Source organism: Corvus kubaryi, unplaced genomic scaffold (genome assembly GCF_017639235.1).
Source record: "Corvus kubaryi isolate FWS band 111438036 unplaced genomic scaffold, C.kubaryi_AGA036_p1.0 37308, whole genome shotgun sequence".
Classification (NCBI taxonomy): domain Eukaryota; kingdom Metazoa; phylum Chordata; class Aves; order Passeriformes; family Corvidae; genus Corvus; species Corvus kubaryi.
Window position 1 is genome coordinate 14,133,725 of NW_024581096.1, and position 16,957 is coordinate 14,150,681.

Here is a 16,957-nt window from a genome sequence, read left to right on the forward strand (position 1 = left end):
CTGGAAGTGCTCAAGGCCAGGCTGGATAGGGCTCTAAGCAACCCGGTCTGGTGGAAGATGTCCCTGCCCATGGCAGGGGAGCTAAACAGGATGATCTTTAAGGTCCCTTCCAACCCAAACCACTGCACAATTCAACTATTTGGCTTGAGAACACAACTGCAAAGCTCCTCCTGCATAAGGGGCAAGTTGCAGTGAACTACAACATGAGGAATTTGCAAAGGTTCACTGAGGGCTGTACTGCAAACTGGGGGTGGAGGGAGGCACTTCCCACCATCACAGTCTTGAGAGGCAAAATGAGAAAAGACATGGCACAACCTGGATGAATGCAGAGCAGATGCCGTGGATGGAAAACACGTCTTGTTTCTTGGCCCTATTTCTCTGGACAAAGCTATATGATACATCAGATTCAATGATAAATACGGATTAGAATATACTTGGTGCCTCTGCTCCTATCACTTCATTCCCAGACTCTGTGAAATGATCCATGTTAAATACAATCATTTTTGGAAGGGTTATTTTAATCCAGATCATGGGGTGTAGTTCAGTACGGACTGAAAGTCCTGCCCAAGTAGTGGTCATATCAGATCTGAGTGGGCAGTGAATTGTGCTATAGTACAAGAAGCAAGCACCCAGAAATGAGGGGAATTAGTCAGCAGAACAAGATTTCTCCAGTCAGTTTTGCCATCAAATATCCTGTCGTATGTATACACACAAAAAAGTTGAAACAATTCCGTGCAGATACAAATTCAGAAAGCATACCATGCCTCCACTCACCTTTTCACATCAGGTCAGTTTTTGCACATAAGTTTAGTTTTTTAAAATTTGTGTTTAGATGATGTAGTGACCACAAACACCCACAGGTCTTAGAATTCTATTATTTTCAGGCTCAAGTACTAAATATCCAACCAATAACTCAACATACAAGAAAACAGATCCTAAGCACTGAGCATCAGGACAGAAAAGGTTGAAAACGTCTTGCTTTCACTACCCATTGCTCTTGGTGGAGTAATGATGTTAAATGCCAGATACAAGTCCCTAAATTTTAAACATGTATCACTTTACACTGGATTTGGAGGCACAACTGAGAAGATACTATGGATTTAAAATACATCAGGTCCTCAACCTCCCTGTTTTATCCATGCCTTTGCTGCCACATGTCATGTGCTGGAGCTGGACAGTCACATTCACTCGCAGGTATTGCAAAAGAAGGACATCACAGTGCTGTGTTTGCCAAGGCTCTGGTAAGAGCAGCATAAAGGCCTGGCACACCTGGCACAAACTGACCTTGCCATGTGCCACACAAACGCATGTTTACTTTGAACTACAGCTGTACTAACTATTTCAGTCAAATTTGTCAAATTTCGGTTCCAAACAGAACACATTTGCTTTTCTCTATCAAAAGCAGACACAAAAATTTCAGCCATTAGAAGGAACTAGCACTAATCATCATTTAGCACTGAAATACATTACTATTTGCATTTCTCCACCCCTCCTTACAGCCTCCGGTGTTTGAATACCTCAAGAGCAAAACAGGGAATAGCATGTGTTGTACCACTACCCGCTTTGCAAACACAGAAAGTGAGATGCAGGGTGGACAATCAAAATGTGTGTCTTGAATCCCAGAACTACTCTTTTGCAGGACTAAAGTCAGATTTGGCAGAACTAAAACCCGGAATAAGTTTAAGGCACTGTAAGTGGTCGCTCTTTGCATCAGGGTTTACAAAACGAGTGTAGTCTCTGGTTTACACCTACTGACTCACTGCAAAGAGTTTGAAAGTATCCCTGAAACTTCCCTGCTTTTTTCATACCTGAAGAGGTATCCTGGATGAGGTGAGCCAGCCCTACAGATATTTTCTGGTGCTGTTCCAATCTATACATACAGAAGCCCGTGAAACTCCGCGTTTCCACCCCTACACTCAAATGTGCCAATGCAATTAGCTGTAATTGCTGGGAAACAGGCTCAGTCTGTTATCTGCCACGTCTTAGAGTAATGATCCAACATCGTCCATCTGTCTTCATTAAAACACTCTTTAAACTGACACCAGGATGGCAGTTAAAAAACTGCATTCAGCTCCTTTGGGTAAGTTAGCTGCAACGACGCTCAGGTTACGGATCAACAGCTGTGGCGGAGCGGGCTCCCAAAGAGGAACGCGGTCTGATCCCTCTGAAACAAACAATAGCAGCTTCCCCGGGCGGCTGCTGCTGCTCCGGCCGCTGCTGCTTGGAATCATGCACAGCTCAGCTCACTCCACCCAGACGTCTCTCAGCTCGCCCGTAGGAAAAGCTCAACCCCGAGCGCTTTGATTAAGCTTCGCAAAACTCTTGGGTCTGGGAAAAAAAAAAAAAACCCACATGTTTTCGGCCCCCCCTAAAAGTGGCAGGGAAAAGGAGAGCGGAAGGAAAGCATTAAATCTTACCCTTGAAGCCTTGTGAAAGTCACAGCAACAAAGTTGCTGCCCTCCATAGCACTCTGGTATACTCCTCTCTTCTCATTTACACGCAGCTTTATCCCCTCCCAAGACCGACAGCTTCGCTCGCAGTCGCAGCGCCGGGTCATTCACCTAAGGGCGCAAACCTTATCTGCGCTGTGAGATGGGCATCGTGTGTCCTCTCCGACACCCTTAAAGTCCGCCGCTGACTCGGTCTGACATACAACGTCCCGGCAACTACACTTACTCCAAGTTCCTTACTTCTTACTTCAGTCACTGGGCTTGGCTCCTTGCCAAATTTTTTTTTCCCTCCTCCTTTCCTTTTTTTATATTCTGTTTCCTGTAGGGAGAGTGTAGTAGCTCCCTTTAAAAATAAAATGCTTCAGTGCTACAAACTGTGAAAGAGTAAAGCAGAAAAGCAGAACACCTAGGCTTGGGGAAACCCAGTTAACTCCAGAGGCAACAGCTGCTCGCTTTACCTACCTCCTGCCGACGCGGAAGCTTTCAAAAAGAAAGCAAGCGGGTAAAAGAGGCCAACATATCAATTTGCTTTCAAAAAGGATGAACTTGGGAAGGGATCCATTTCTTAGCAGCAGCCCTTCTCTCTGTGTCTGTAACGCTGGAGTCGGTTAGGACTCCTTAAACCCAGAGACACAGTCCTACAAGCCGATCCCAAGGCTCCACCTCACCCACTTTCCAAAGCTGTGAGTAGCAAAAACTCTGCAGAGAAAAGTCTCATAGAGCACAATTGCATAACTCAACCACAGAGCTTCCTCCGGCCAGCCAGAGGATTGCTTTGGCGCCAAATTGCTTGCTCATCCCGAGAACACGACCTTCTCTTGCCCTCCAGGACACCTGCATGACCTCACTGTGGTCATGGGGTCCCTCCTCACCAGAGCCCCCCAGCACTCTTGTGAGCCTTCCAACCATCCCACCTGTTTTCCCACCTTCAACGAACAAAAATTCACTTTTTTGCCTAAGTTGTGGGACCCTTTACAATACAGTGTCCTCCTATATGCCAGTCTCCTGGCATTTTACCTACCAGATGCTCTAGTCTCCAGACCAAAACTGGGGCAACTACAACTTTAATCCACTTCTAGCTTCCCTATACCTGTGAATTGCAATTATTTTTAAACCACCATATTCTTTACATAGCCATGTTCACAGTAATGCCCACCAGGAACATCTCCATTTATTGTGACAACGCAAGAAACTAACAGTTCTATGTGTATTTGTGTCTGTTTTTCTCCTTCAACTTCTGAGTTTTTCTACTGGGAAATTCATCAATGCTGTTAAAATTAATTTCAAACCCACCCACTTGAATGCATTAATCAGCTGATTAATTATAGTAACACAAGAGTCAAGGCTTTGCCAAAGAGTATTTTCTAGAAAGTGAAATCTTCTGTAGTCAAGAGGAAAGGTAGGGAGGACTCTGGAAGCTGCACTGGCAGTACTCCAGTGCTGGTCATGAAGGTTGAGGAACAGAGGGACAATGAAGAGGACGCTCTAGCACCATAAGCAATTTCTGAAAGAAGAAAAAGAGTCTGTGCCCTTTGCTATGACTTCAGGGATATTCCAAGCTACACTGATGTGAGACAACACTCACTGAATTGGCTTCCTAATTCTAACACATGTACAAACAGCCAGCATGGGACATGGCACATAGGACCGATCTCCTCAAGATCCAGGTAATTTTCAGATGAGTATGACCTTGACAGCATCTAACTGGAGAAGAAATTCCCCCTGCAGTAGCCATTTCTCAAGTTCTCACCAACCACACCTTGTTTTAACAGCAACAGCCCAAGTATCACATTTTTTTCCTGCAAGCAAAAGTACAATGATCTGGATTAATTTTGGTCCTTCTACATATTTGGAGAACCCCTTGGTTTTGCCTCATTCTGGAGTCTTCCTCCTTCTTATAACTTTCATCTGCTTTTCTTCATGACATTTTAATATGTTGGTTGATGACGAGTCATTCTACACTACTCCTACTTTCTTTGCTGCTGTCTTTATACTTGCTTGTTACCACTTTGACCTCGGCGACAGTAATTTCTTCTTTCCTAGAGTTAGATTTGTCTCCTTCCTCTGACACACAAGTGGAACCAATCATAAAGTCACCCAGCCCTGGATCTTGTTTAGACTTTAAAATAGCTAAGAGTTTAGTAGGCTGTTTTGTTAATGATTTTTATTGGCACTGAAATCCACCTCACATACATTGGCCATGACTTTTCCCCTCAGCTATGCTTTCCTTGTGGACTCCAGTGAACCTGCTTACATAGGGAAGCTCAACACACATGGAAGTACTCAGAAGAGCAGGAGTGACTCAGGGTTATGAACTTGCCTTACACTTCATTCCCTGGACAGCATCTTCCCGATCACCACACAATTTGCATCCTCCTTTGCAGATTTCCAAACACGCGAGGGAGCACTGCTGCCTGCAGCGGCATTTATGGAAATTTCAGTTCCCGTTTAAAGGGTGTACACGTATGCTGGGTGTCTGAGTGTCCCCTGCAGCCAACACAGTTTGGGCAGAGATTCAGCTGGACAGCTGCAGCAGGGCAGCTGTGACTTGCCATGATTCGTACTGGTGGGAAGAGGTTAAATCTGTAGCTTTTCCAGTAAACTGTCTTTTTGGCCAGGCAGCCTCCTCCATACTGTGCTCCTTCACCTTTGGATCCTCCACCTTCCCAATGCCCACTAATCACAGAGGGCTAGCTGGAGTGGGATAGATTTAAATTCATGCCATTAGGACCTTATCCAAAGACTTTATTTGGGCAAATGACCTCCAGTCCTTCAGCCTCTGCAACATTTCAGCTGTGATCAAGATGCAAAACTGAAGCCTCACTAGCACTGTTTTAAAGGGTGCTCTCAGCCCACTCTCCAGATTAGATGTGGTCTTTCTCCAAACAGCAAAGCTGACAGAGCAGAGGATCACCTCAGGAGCACCCAGAACTCTAACGTGTCTGTGCCTGGTGACTTAGTAAGGCTTTGAATGCGTCAATATGCCCTTGAGTAACTGGGACAAACTAGAGGATAGGGGAGAAACAGGAGAGAAGGACATGTTGGAGGATCCCACAATGAAGGCTTGAACCAAATGTCAGTCCTTGAGAGAATCTTTCACTATGATACGCAATTTTTAAAATTACTGTCATCTTGATGCTTTCCCGATGATCCAGGATTGTTCAAAAGGAGCACTGATGGTCTTTGCTTTCCCTTACTCTCTTCTAACTGCAGTCTGCCACTCCTGAGCTGCCAGGTTTGAAGCTTGACCTGCTCTACCATGGCTAGTACCACTCTCTGCAGAGAAGCAGCTGTGACTGATGAGCCAAGCTGGGTTCCCCACGCCCAGAGCCAGAGCAATCTCCAGGGTTCCTTTCCACCCAACGAGTCTCATCTCCATCTCCCAGAACAGCACAAGTGCATTGCTCAGTTCCTAACCATGCTAGTCACTGTTCCAGAGAAGCCTTTCTACATGGCACTGGAGGGCTTCCTCACAAACCCCCTAAGGGCCAGCCTTAGATGACTGAATCTCCTCCCACAGCCTATGCTTTCCTTGTCCTAACTTTCCCCACTAGTCCTGCCCAGTGAGGAGCTCCTTGTTTAGGGGAGGGATAAGCAGCCTACTTCACTCTGGGGACCCCTGGAATATCTGTTGAGCACCTGCAATGGGTCCAAGGGGTCAGATGGTCCCCTTGTCCCAACTGGCTTTCCTATGAGAGACTTTCTGCATCCTCTTGATGTCAAAAGTCAGATTATGATGCATGAGAAATACAGGACTGAAAGGAACAAATCAGGACATTATTGTCCACACCTCGGATATGAGACCTGTTTAAAAAATAAGAGTCTAAAAAAAAACATCCAAGTTGTAAATTGCTGTAGTCCAGGAAACAGCAGCACAATCGTAAAGTGAATAATGAAAGACCAAGGGTCCCAAAACACACTGTATCACATGTGAAGTGCACTGGCAGTGTCCTTGATCCCTGTGGAGGACGTGGCAGACGAAACTGTCCGACTGGTAGAATGCATACCACAGCTCTGCAGAGGAAGGGAAAATGAAATCCTACAAGTTCCTGTTATCATGGCCTGCCTGTGGGTGGAAAATAAAATGGGCAGAGGAGGGTCATGTCATGAAGTGACCAATTGTTCTAGGGCTGTCCTTGCCTTTTGGGAGCTACTCTGCTCAACTCATTTGAGCGGTCCTCCAAGGAATTCCAGATTAACTCAGTTTGAAGGGATGCTCTGGATTCCTACCTGTATGCATCCATCTCTGTGGGTATAAGCTCTAGTACTGCAGGTTCATACAGAAGTATTCCCATACTTCACCAGTTACTCCAGAAACTGTGAGCTGTCCCAGTACACACTACATGGAAATGGTCAGAAAATAGCTTTTGTGAGTGTGTGCAGAATAACCTGAGTCATACTGATCAGGATATGGTGGAGTGCCACTTACCTTCATCAGGGAAGGAAGGGTGTGTGGCTAGAGACGCCTTTTCTCCACCAACAGCCCCTGCCCAGTATTCCAAACCCTTAACAAACAATGGCCAGCTAAGGAAAGTCACAAGAAATCAAAAAAGGCCCAGACTCATGTCTTTAAAAAGAAAACAACAACCTGCTCCGGCAACTATTGATCTCATCTTCCAGGCACCAACCTACAAATGTGATATCATCTGATGTTTTAAAACAGAAATTGAAATAATGTTTCTCAGGTGTCGCCTTTGCAGCCCATGAGACATGGAGCAGGGCCGAAAACATTTTGGTGAAAGAGCTTTCATTTGGGTTCAGATGCTCAGATTACACTGAAGGGCAGATAAAAGTGCAGAAAAAAAATCAATTCTGCAGGGAACAAGGCCCAAGGCTAACTCACGTCTGAGTCCAGTTCCCACAAGACTTGGGATCTTGTGTTTACAAACTCCCTTCCGGCCAAAAATTTCACTGCTCCAGTAGGGAAGAGGCTGTTGCAAGGGGAGAAATCTCCTGAGTACCTGAAATATTCTCTGTGATCCTAAGAGAAATGGAGTGATTTGATGGACACAGATATTGGTGAGAGCTGATGGAGATCCCCATGTCTCAGTATTATGTTCCTGGAATAAAAATCTGTGTCTCTTCCTTTGCCCATGACACTGCATGTGCCCGACTGCACCGGCAAAGCATGGGGATTAATCAGCTGCTGCAGCAAACCACGGAGGTGTCCACACTGTGCTTAACACATATTTCCTAATCATCACCAGTGAAAAAGAGGAGAATCCCAGGGGGATGCTTGGGAGGGCTCGTTAAAAGCTAATCACACCAATGTGAATAGAAAAAATCAGTAGGTGAGGGCAAAGCTGCAGCCCATCTGGTTAGAGCCTCTGAGGAGAGTGCCCTTTGTAACAGGGATGTTGCACAAGGCCCATGGCTGCTGTTGGCAAGGCAGAAGCTACCACAAACACATAAGCCGTGCCTGGTGACACTTCAGATGCTGTCACATGCCCACTCCTCAGATACACATCAGAACACCCAGCTCAAACCACTGAGGAATTAGGATACCCCTCAGTGGGACCCCATGGCTGAACACACACAGGAAATCCAATGCATGCCAAGCTGCCACATTTTAGAGTCTTCCCACAATCTTCCACGCTTTTCTGTGCTAGGTATGTGTGGAAGGGATGGGAAGTATCTGGTTCTGCATGGCGTAGCTCGCTTCTGCATTCCCTACAGCATCAGCCAAGAGATCTGGGATTTATTTTTTGAAGTCCTCTGTGGTTTTCATTACATATTGCTCTGACAGTCAATTATCCATCCCATGAAAGACTTCATGGTGTTCTGAGAGAATTTCTGTAAATAGCATGTCACATCAATTATGCTCATAAGCATTTTAACCATAATTCCAAATTAAACACATTGTATGCGCTTATATTTCTACCGTCTCTTTTCCAGGGTACAATCATATTTATCCTGCCAGGAAAAATATGGAGGCAACTTGCTGCCTTCCACAAAATTACTCCTAGTATCAACAATCTTTTTTATATTTTTAATATTATTTACTGAATTCGGTGCTCAAGGCCTGGCTAGATTAACCTGACGAAAGGTGTTCTGTCCATGGCAGGGGGTTGGAGCTAAGATGATTTTTAAGGTCCCTTCAACCCTAATCATTCTATGATTCTATAATTAGGTCCTTTTTTATATTATTATAATTTTGATGGCTAGATGGTGATAAGCTGGCCCACTTTAGAGGTCAGAGGGCCTTGGGGGTGAGCAACTGATGTTCACTGCAGGGATGTGCAGCAGGACCAGCACATTCCATCGAGCCATGATCCCAAAAGGGGATGTGAGCACACAGGAGTGTAATACTGTAGTGCTACAATAATTTGTAGTGGTCATGACTGGGACCGAGTGACTTCTTGACCTGTCAGAACTCAAGTTCTGTGAACTCTGAGAGGAACAAGGAAGCCCCTGCCTGGTGGCAAAGGCGCATGGTCAGGAAAAAAAGTAGCCATCATAAAAAACAAGGCCCAGAGAGCCTAAAGTATTGACAATAGAGAACTCGGCTTCCCTCTGGAACATTAAACTTTGGGTAATTAACCAAAGATCTGAAATGCCTGCACTAATACAATATGACATAAATAAGCACAAAACAATTTATTTCCCTGGATATTTCTCTAACAAAACTGCATGACATTTTAAGTAACAGTTTGCACTTCAACTACAGCACCACCTTGGCAGTAAATAAGCCATATATATCCACAGATCTGCCAGCATGGCCACAGCACATGCCAGGTCCCAGCACTGCCAGCCTTTGCTTTATTCAGTGCAAGTTTAATTTATGTTATATTGTTCCTCCATCTGTTCTCCAGGTATTTAACAGAAGTGTATGTTCCTTTGCACTTGCTCAGCTGAGAGCAAAGACCTGTACTATTCCCATCTCCATGCACACCGACAGTCAGCGTTTAGGCAGTGAATTCCTGTTAACTGAGACAGAAGTTGTGCATATGAATCCCTCTGCAGCCTTATGAAAGAGAGGAACAACCTGATGGGTGCCTGGGGCCTTCAGGATGTGATGGCAGAATTGGGAGGGCGTGCTCTTCGCTCTTCTCCCAGCAATTCAGGAGAACCTGAAGAAGACAGCATCAGCTAAGCCAGTGAGAAATGTGCAGCATACACAGCCATAAGGATGCTGGGAGTGTAGCTCACTTGAGATTAATCACTGCCATTTCTGCTGTTGGGGTATGAGGCAGTATCACAGAAGATCCCTTTAAGATCAAGGAGATATATGAAAAAGGAGGCAGGTATTTAAATTAAACACCCTATTCCCAGTGTTACAATCTGTCATACCACTTCCGGGTTTCATGTGCTGCTTGAGGGTTAAATAAGTTGTGGGCCCCATAAGAAGAGACAGCATTTACTGTTTCTGATAAAGTGATCAAGGTTTTGTTGGTGTATCTCCAGAAGGCAGTGACACACAGCCTCAAGCTGGTAATATGCTAATGAAGATACACAACAAAAAACCCCATAATCAAAGACTCTGGGACTAAAGGGGAAGAAGTACGGTTTCAGCAGTACTGTGCAGCACCAAATGCCTAGTCAAAAGAAATAAAGAAAGCAGTTTTCTTAATAAGGAAGTAAAAAAAAACCACAAAACCCATGGCCCTTTCTCTTGCTGTGGCACTGAAGCATAAAAGCTCAAGCATTTTTGGTGCCTCCTCCCCACAAAGAGATAGATAATCTTTAGATAATCACAGGATATCCCAGCTAAAATAATAGAAAGAGAGGTGGAAACTGCATGAGAATTAGTGCACACAATGAGAAACTGTGCTCTTAAGCAAAATCTTCAGGGTGTGTTTTGTTATTTTAGGTTCTTTTTGTACTGTGTTCCATTATTTCCAAATAGGCATTCTTAACTTTCTTAGCAGCCTTTTAACACGTAAAGGGAACCTATAAGAAGACTGGAGAGGGACTTTTGATGAAATCATGCAGTGATAGGACAAGTGGGAATGGCTTTAAGTTGAAAGAGAGTAGGTTTAGAATAGATATTAGGAAAAATTATTACTGAGACAGTGGTAAGACACTGGAACAGGTTGCCCAGAGAAGCTGTGAATGTCCCATCCCTGCAAGCACTCAAGGCCAGGCTGGATGGGGCTTTGAACAACCTGGTCTGGTGGAAGGTGTGCCTGCCCATGGTAGGAGGCCTGGAAATAAAAGATTTTACAGTCCCCTCCAGCCTAAGTCATTCTGTGATTCTATGATTATAACCTTGAATCTGGGCAACGACAACATGTTCCTCATTCCAGATGTGTCACATCTTAAAAGCAAAGCTCTGCAATACTCTGCCTGTGGCCCAGCTCCACATTGGACTGCTGGTATCCCCTGTGCCCAGCTGCCCAAGTAACTGCTTAGGCTGGTTTGACAGCAAATATCCACAAGGATTCAGTTAAGCAGAAATGTCTTCTAAGGACTGCTAGTATCTGGCCAAGTTCCCTGGGTGAAGCCGAGTACTAGAAAACACATGTAATCCCTAAAGACTTTGTAAAGATGGTGCAATCAGAACAGAATAAATGCTTTGTGTCAGTAAAGGAAAGTCATAATTTCTCTTAGAAAAGCAAGATTGGATTAGCTCTGGGGATGAGAGTGGTACAGAGACATAAACAGGTCAGACAGAGGCCTGAGTGTTTCTTTGGATGCCATCTGCTTAACAGGTGGTGTCTGCCCAGGCAAGGACTTGAACTTTTTCCTACAATCAGGTTGCTGTTTTGGCCATAGGAGAAAAAAACCAGCATTAAGCACAAAGGGGATAGTCAAAGGCAGTGTCCCAAGTGAGTTTGCAGAGCATATTTGGGAAGAGCATATTTACACTAGTCCAGCAAAAAAGTGCTGAGAAAAAATGGTGTTGGTAAAGCAAATAAAGAAAAGCACTTTGCCTGGCCGATCGACCTGCAGCACAACTTTGCAGCAAGGGTTGAACAGAAATTAAACTTGTGACAATCCACAGAATGACAACCTCTGGCAAGCACACAAAGTCAAAAGTAGTGTCTGGTGTCCAGCTGGAGCTGGGAAAATTCTCTAGCATGTAGTGAAGTTGTGCTTCAAGCTACACCTTGAGACTCCCAAAAATGCCTAGGACATGAGGCAACCGTGCCAGTGAGGCATGAAATTTAAATAGACCAAAGTGTATATAGCTTCATTAATCAATATCTGATGTAGTGGAAAGTTTTTGGATGAATGATTTCTTGGAAACTTGTTTCAGTCTGCAGCTGGTCTTGCAAGTGTTCTACAATTTTGTTCAGGTTTTTTGGTTTGTGTTTCAAGTCTTTTGCCTGTTAACAAAACAAGAAGAGGCCTCCATGGAGGCTCTTACATCACTTGAAGGAGAAGAGTCAAAGAAAGAAGGAATGTACATATGGAGCCGTGAAGGTCAGGCAGCACAGGCAAAGGATTCACTTTAGGAGCATACCAGGATGAACAGAAACAGCCCTAGAATTAGACATAAAATTCAAGATAAACCCATTGTTTCATGGATATAGTAGAAAGGAAAGCACTGGAAACCAGTGAACTTAATGTGAGATGCCTGCGTTTGCAGGCAGTGGAGTGGAGCCTGGAGGCTCCTGAAACTGACACAGGCAGTGAGGCATCAATTGATCTTGCAGCAGACAGAGCTGGAGAGGAATTGGAGTAGTCAGGGTTTGCAGTCCCACGAATAAACATAAATCAGCATCAGTTTCAGTTTATGCTCACATAACAGTTCCTACAAACTACAGCAGCTCAGAAGAGATGCACTTCGGTTTGGATGGCTTTGCTGTGGGGGAACAGCCTTAAGGATAAAGCCATCCCAACCAGTGCAGAGACAGAGCCCTCAAGAAAAAAACACTCCGAGGACATGACTCCAAGGGTGGAGGGGTCTAGAAGACAAGGGAGAGCAATCCTAACTGGCATGCAAGACATCACTCTCTTGCGAACTTGCATAATTTAAGCAAACCCATTGCTCTGACCCATTGTTCCCCTCACACCTGTACCAGTATCTTTTGTACTCTTGTAAAGCCAAGTCTGTACATTTAAGATGGAGAAGTAAACAAAGTCCCGTTCATCCACGAAGTGAAATGGAAGGTGGGGAATGACTGGTAACATTTCACAACACAAGAGTATAAATTGCACACAGCAGCTCTTACTGAGGGGCAGGGGAAAGCAAGTGGAGGTCTTAATGTTGAACTAGTGGGTAGTCCAGATTCCCACTTAAATAGCAACTTGCAGTAGCTGCATATCCCACTAAACTCAGACCCGCAAGAACAACGGAGCAGGAAGGAAGTAAAAGATGAAAGAGTAACACTGAACCACCTATGGAGGCAGGCAGGGAGCTGCACAGGCCCCTGGAGTGACTCAGGGGAAGGGAAAAGGAGTCTTGTTTATGGATCACAGCCCTGTCTACAGCCCCTTCACTGCTCCTGCTTGGAGTATGGTACTGGAAGCATTGGCAAAATCAGAACATTCCACCTTTAAATTGTGAAAAATCACCTTTAAATATTTAAATATAGATATAGATAAGATATAAATCTACAGACAGTAGAGCAGAACTCACCTCTGACTTCTGCTGTGTGAGTCTCAGGTACTGGGGTGGGTTTTCCTCCTTACCTCTACACCACTTTGCACCAAGCAAGAACCTAATCCTGCTCCTGCTGCAGCCAGTGCTGAGCACATGCAAACACTTATGGGTCCCAGACTGGACCCATGAGTGTAAGGGGCTGGACTACTACGCTGAGTAAACACAGCCAATCTAAGTGTGTGGAAGGTGAGTCCCCAGTGAGCACTGTGTCCCTCTAATGCAGACAGCCGACTGCCTGGTCATAACCCAGGGATCTGTCTTCTCTGATAGAGATGAACTATTCCCAGTGAAACTGCGAGCATGTTTCCTGGCTGATTTGAAGAGAGCTATACTGTCACCAAACACCATGATTTACTGTGATACCAGCAAATGAGCCTACATCTTATTTTCCTTCTTCCAGTGATTTTTGTTTTGCTTAAGCCTGGAATAGTGACTTTTGGTAATGCAAAACTGTGTGTAGGTCATGAATAAACTAACACCTAGAACCAAAGCTGAAGTGCAGTAAGTCACTCATTTGACTAAACAGAGATCCACAGGGAGCTTCTATCACTAAGAAAAATAAGCCATCCACTGAAAAGGAAGTAAACAGTTCAGTACTATGAATTGCAGTGTTACCTTCCTCTGATGCTTTTAAACCACGTTAATGCTGAGAAATAAAGAGAGTGCCTCTTATCACCAGTAATATGGCCTTAACCTTTGTTTTCAATACTGTTCAAATTTGAAGTAATTTAACATCTGCAGAGTTAGGTATCGCTGCAAGTTTGCTTTAGCTACAACAAAAAGTTTCCTTCTCCCTCAGCCTCATTTAGCAAAATCTCCTGGCTTTCATGGGACTTCTTTTGCCTGTGTCAGGATACCTGAAAAATCATGGGCAGAGAGAGAAGAGCAACGCTTTGTGGTGAAAATCCTCCTTCAACATATGCTAAAGTGTCTTACTCCTGGGATGAGAATCAACATAGTGCCAAATGTGAGGAAACAAGGGAGGACTTAGATGAGCATGGATTTTGGGGGGAAGGGGTGATTTTTCTCACAGTACAGAAGATATTTTGGATGCGTTTCCTCTAGGAAACACTTCGCAAAGTCTTTGGGCATCCACAAATTGACATCACCCCTTTGCAGTGTGTCATATACTGGCTTAATGAAACAAAAATAACTATGCTAAGAAAAGACTGTCCAGGAGAAACCCAACGCTGTGATTTCTATATAAGGGTCTTAAACAAGTGGTGCAAATGCTTCATCCCAGTCTCATGCCCGCCAGTTTTAAAGGCAGTGACACCATTTATCACCTAGCACACGACAGGCCAGAAAACAACTTGCTAATTGTCCCATCTACCAGTTTGAGCAACAGCAGGTCTCCTCTAGAGAAAGTCAGTTCCAATACAAACCCCTTCATGATGGAGGCTTGTTTCACGTCTTTATTGTTAAATTAAAATTCAATTGCTAGTAATCATGGTAGGGAGAACTCAGAGCACTTTCCACGGAGAAGGAGAAGCCCAGCTCTCCCTTCAGAAATTAATACAGCGAGAGAAGAGGTGCCTGGATCCAAAGCCAGTAATATGAACATGTGCTTTCCCACCGACTTTGGAGAGCTTTGCCAAAGCCACACTTGCTCTACCTTTGAGTGTTGCTGACACACTGGGGCTGGCACTACAAACAGAAAACTTTGACGCCAGGGTCATTATAGAGAGCTAACATTTACAGATGCAGTAATACTCCAGCATGCAAAAGGGGGAAAAAAAAAATGCACAGGAAAAAAATAGCTGAAATCTGGGCTTCCATGCCAGTTTTTACACTTTTCTCTTAGAAAAAGAAATAAAGAAATTGTCCTACCTGGCTGTTCTGTGTCTTCTGTTCCACCTGGAGCTGTTTGTCACGACGAACAGAAGGGATTGTTTTCAGCACCACGCAAGGAGCCGCAGCTTCTTTTAAGCTCCCTGGACGGTTCCCCCACAGAGCACTCCAGGCTTCTCCCCAGCTGGGAGGTGGGGCTGGCGAGGGAACACCACGCTTTCCAGGATTTGAAACAGGGGCACGCTGAACGCGATCCAGGAGTTACAGGATGTCTCGGTGTGTTCCGTGTCCTCGATAAGGACGGCGAGGGGAAAGGCAAAGTTCCCGAGGCTGTGGGTGGAACGTGGCACCGCGTAGCGCTGAGTAAATAAAGACCAAGTGATCGTTGGACTCGGGTGTGATCACCAGGTATTGCAAAGGTTTCTATACCATAGGCAGGACTTTGCATTTCGTCTAAGAGAAATGCAGCCTAAAAATCCCGTGGTGCACCCTGCTTGCAGCTAAAGCAGCAGCGAGACCTTGAGCTCGGCTTTTGGCAGTCAGCAGGTTTGTCTCCTTGGACAGCACTCAGATAGGGAATTTCAATAATAAAATACGTTCTTTCTTACAGGTCAGACATTTCACTGCCTCCCATAAGGACCTATAAAATGCAGGCAACTTCTGTGGGATAGTTGCTTGTTTGGGGAGTTTATGGCGCCAAGTACAACAGGATCCTGATTCATGTTTCTGGATTCCATGGTTATGAGAAAAAAACCACGTAGGTTCAGCTTTTCACACAGTTTTTTGTTTCAATGCCCTCTTCAGACTAAATAAATCGTTTACAATCATAAATATGAGATAGAGAAGACACAGGACTAATCTGAAAAAGCCACCTAAGTACAACGGTGATAGGGCGCAATATGAAAACTTTCGATAAAATTAAATTGTCTAAGTAATGACATCTATCTGCAACACCAGTACTGCATACTTTCCTACAGTTTGATAATGCAAACTTCCAGTGCTAATTCACAAGCTTTGATTTGCTCCTTTAAGGTCCTTTTGGCACTTACTTTAGGTTTAATGACACCTTCTGCCTGAACAATTCCAAATTAGTGTCAGGTTTAAATAGATAAACATTTTTTTCAAAGAAACTTTTTTTTTTTTTTTAACATTCTTTGCAATATGTTAAATTATTGAAGCAGAAGCCTTTCTAAAAGGTAATTCACACCTCCTTAACCACCTTATCTGTTTGGGGGTTTTTTGTTCTATCTGTTCTTGGTTAATGAAAAGAAATTCATCAGTACCACTGTTCCCTGCAGCCTTTTTCAAACGAAATCTATTCTTTGGCTTTCAGTGCAGCAGATGGGACTGCAAACATAGCAGTGAAAGCTTACGATTTTATTTAAAGATCTCCCAGTAGATAATGGGCCGTGGTTATGACTAATAGGGTCATGTGGACACGACCTAAAGAAGGAAGGATAACAGCCCGAGCAACACTGAAATGAGACTCAAATCCCCTCTCACATCTGTGACAGATCCTGGATGAGTCAATAAATGCTGCTGTGCTTCTCTTTCCTTATTCATAAAAGGGAATAATAATTCTTCACATCATCAAGAGACCAAGTAGGAGACATTGGCAACTACAAGGTGTTTAGAGACACACCGGTGACGCCTCAGAACATGAGAATTTCTAAGTCTCTTTCATGTAACAAAGGCAGAGGCTGTCCCAAAGTCCTGTTAAACACACTTTTATTCCCCACCCCCCCACTCCAAAATGGGAATAATCACATTTCTGTGGGGCACAAATAAATAAGATCCTTTTCTATTTACTTTCCAGTTCTTGTGTTGGTTCATGATACTTTTATTGAAACAGAAGGTCTTAAGGGAAAAAGGTGTCACATAGTGCAGCAGAAATATGACAGCCTCCCCTGTTAGCGTTTTGCCTCCAAGCACTACAGCTATGAGTCAGCGAGCTGATAGGAAGACTTTTACATAGCACTCAGAATTAGTCTTGGAGGATACACGAAATTACAATTCTTTCCTGTCTTTGCTGTGTTGGTCACTAAAGTAAAAATAACTTCAAATTAACAATGGTTGACAGTCTGGAGCTGAGAGTACAACTTTAGATTAAAGTTTGTGTAGCGCGAGAACTCCCTTCGTTTGGAGTTAAAAAACTACTGTTTAAGAA

The 16,957-nt window shown here is 44.2% G+C and overlaps 1 protein-coding gene across 5 annotated transcripts in view; it reads right to left on the reverse strand.

Annotated features, from left to right (window-relative positions):
- The window catches only part of LOC121664928 (phospholipid-transporting ATPase ID-like), an 84,667-nt gene extending 69,574 nt beyond the window's left edge, over positions 1-15,093 (reverse strand). The window contains exons 1-2 of one of the 5 annotated variants that reach the window (XM_042028634.1): positions 2,418-2,856; positions 1,809-2,328 (exon numbers count right to left, since the gene is read on the reverse strand). The gene's annotated coding sequence lies outside the window, so the exon portion shown is untranslated. Of the gene's footprint in view, positions 1-1,808; positions 2,329-2,417; positions 2,857-2,912; positions 3,115-12,975; positions 12,995-14,829 lie in introns of those variants that run through there. The other 4 variants (XM_042028635.1, XM_042028639.1, XM_042028637.1 and 1 more) reach the window with 4 other exon arrangements.
- Between the last annotated feature and the right edge of the window lie 1,864 nt (positions 15,094-16,957).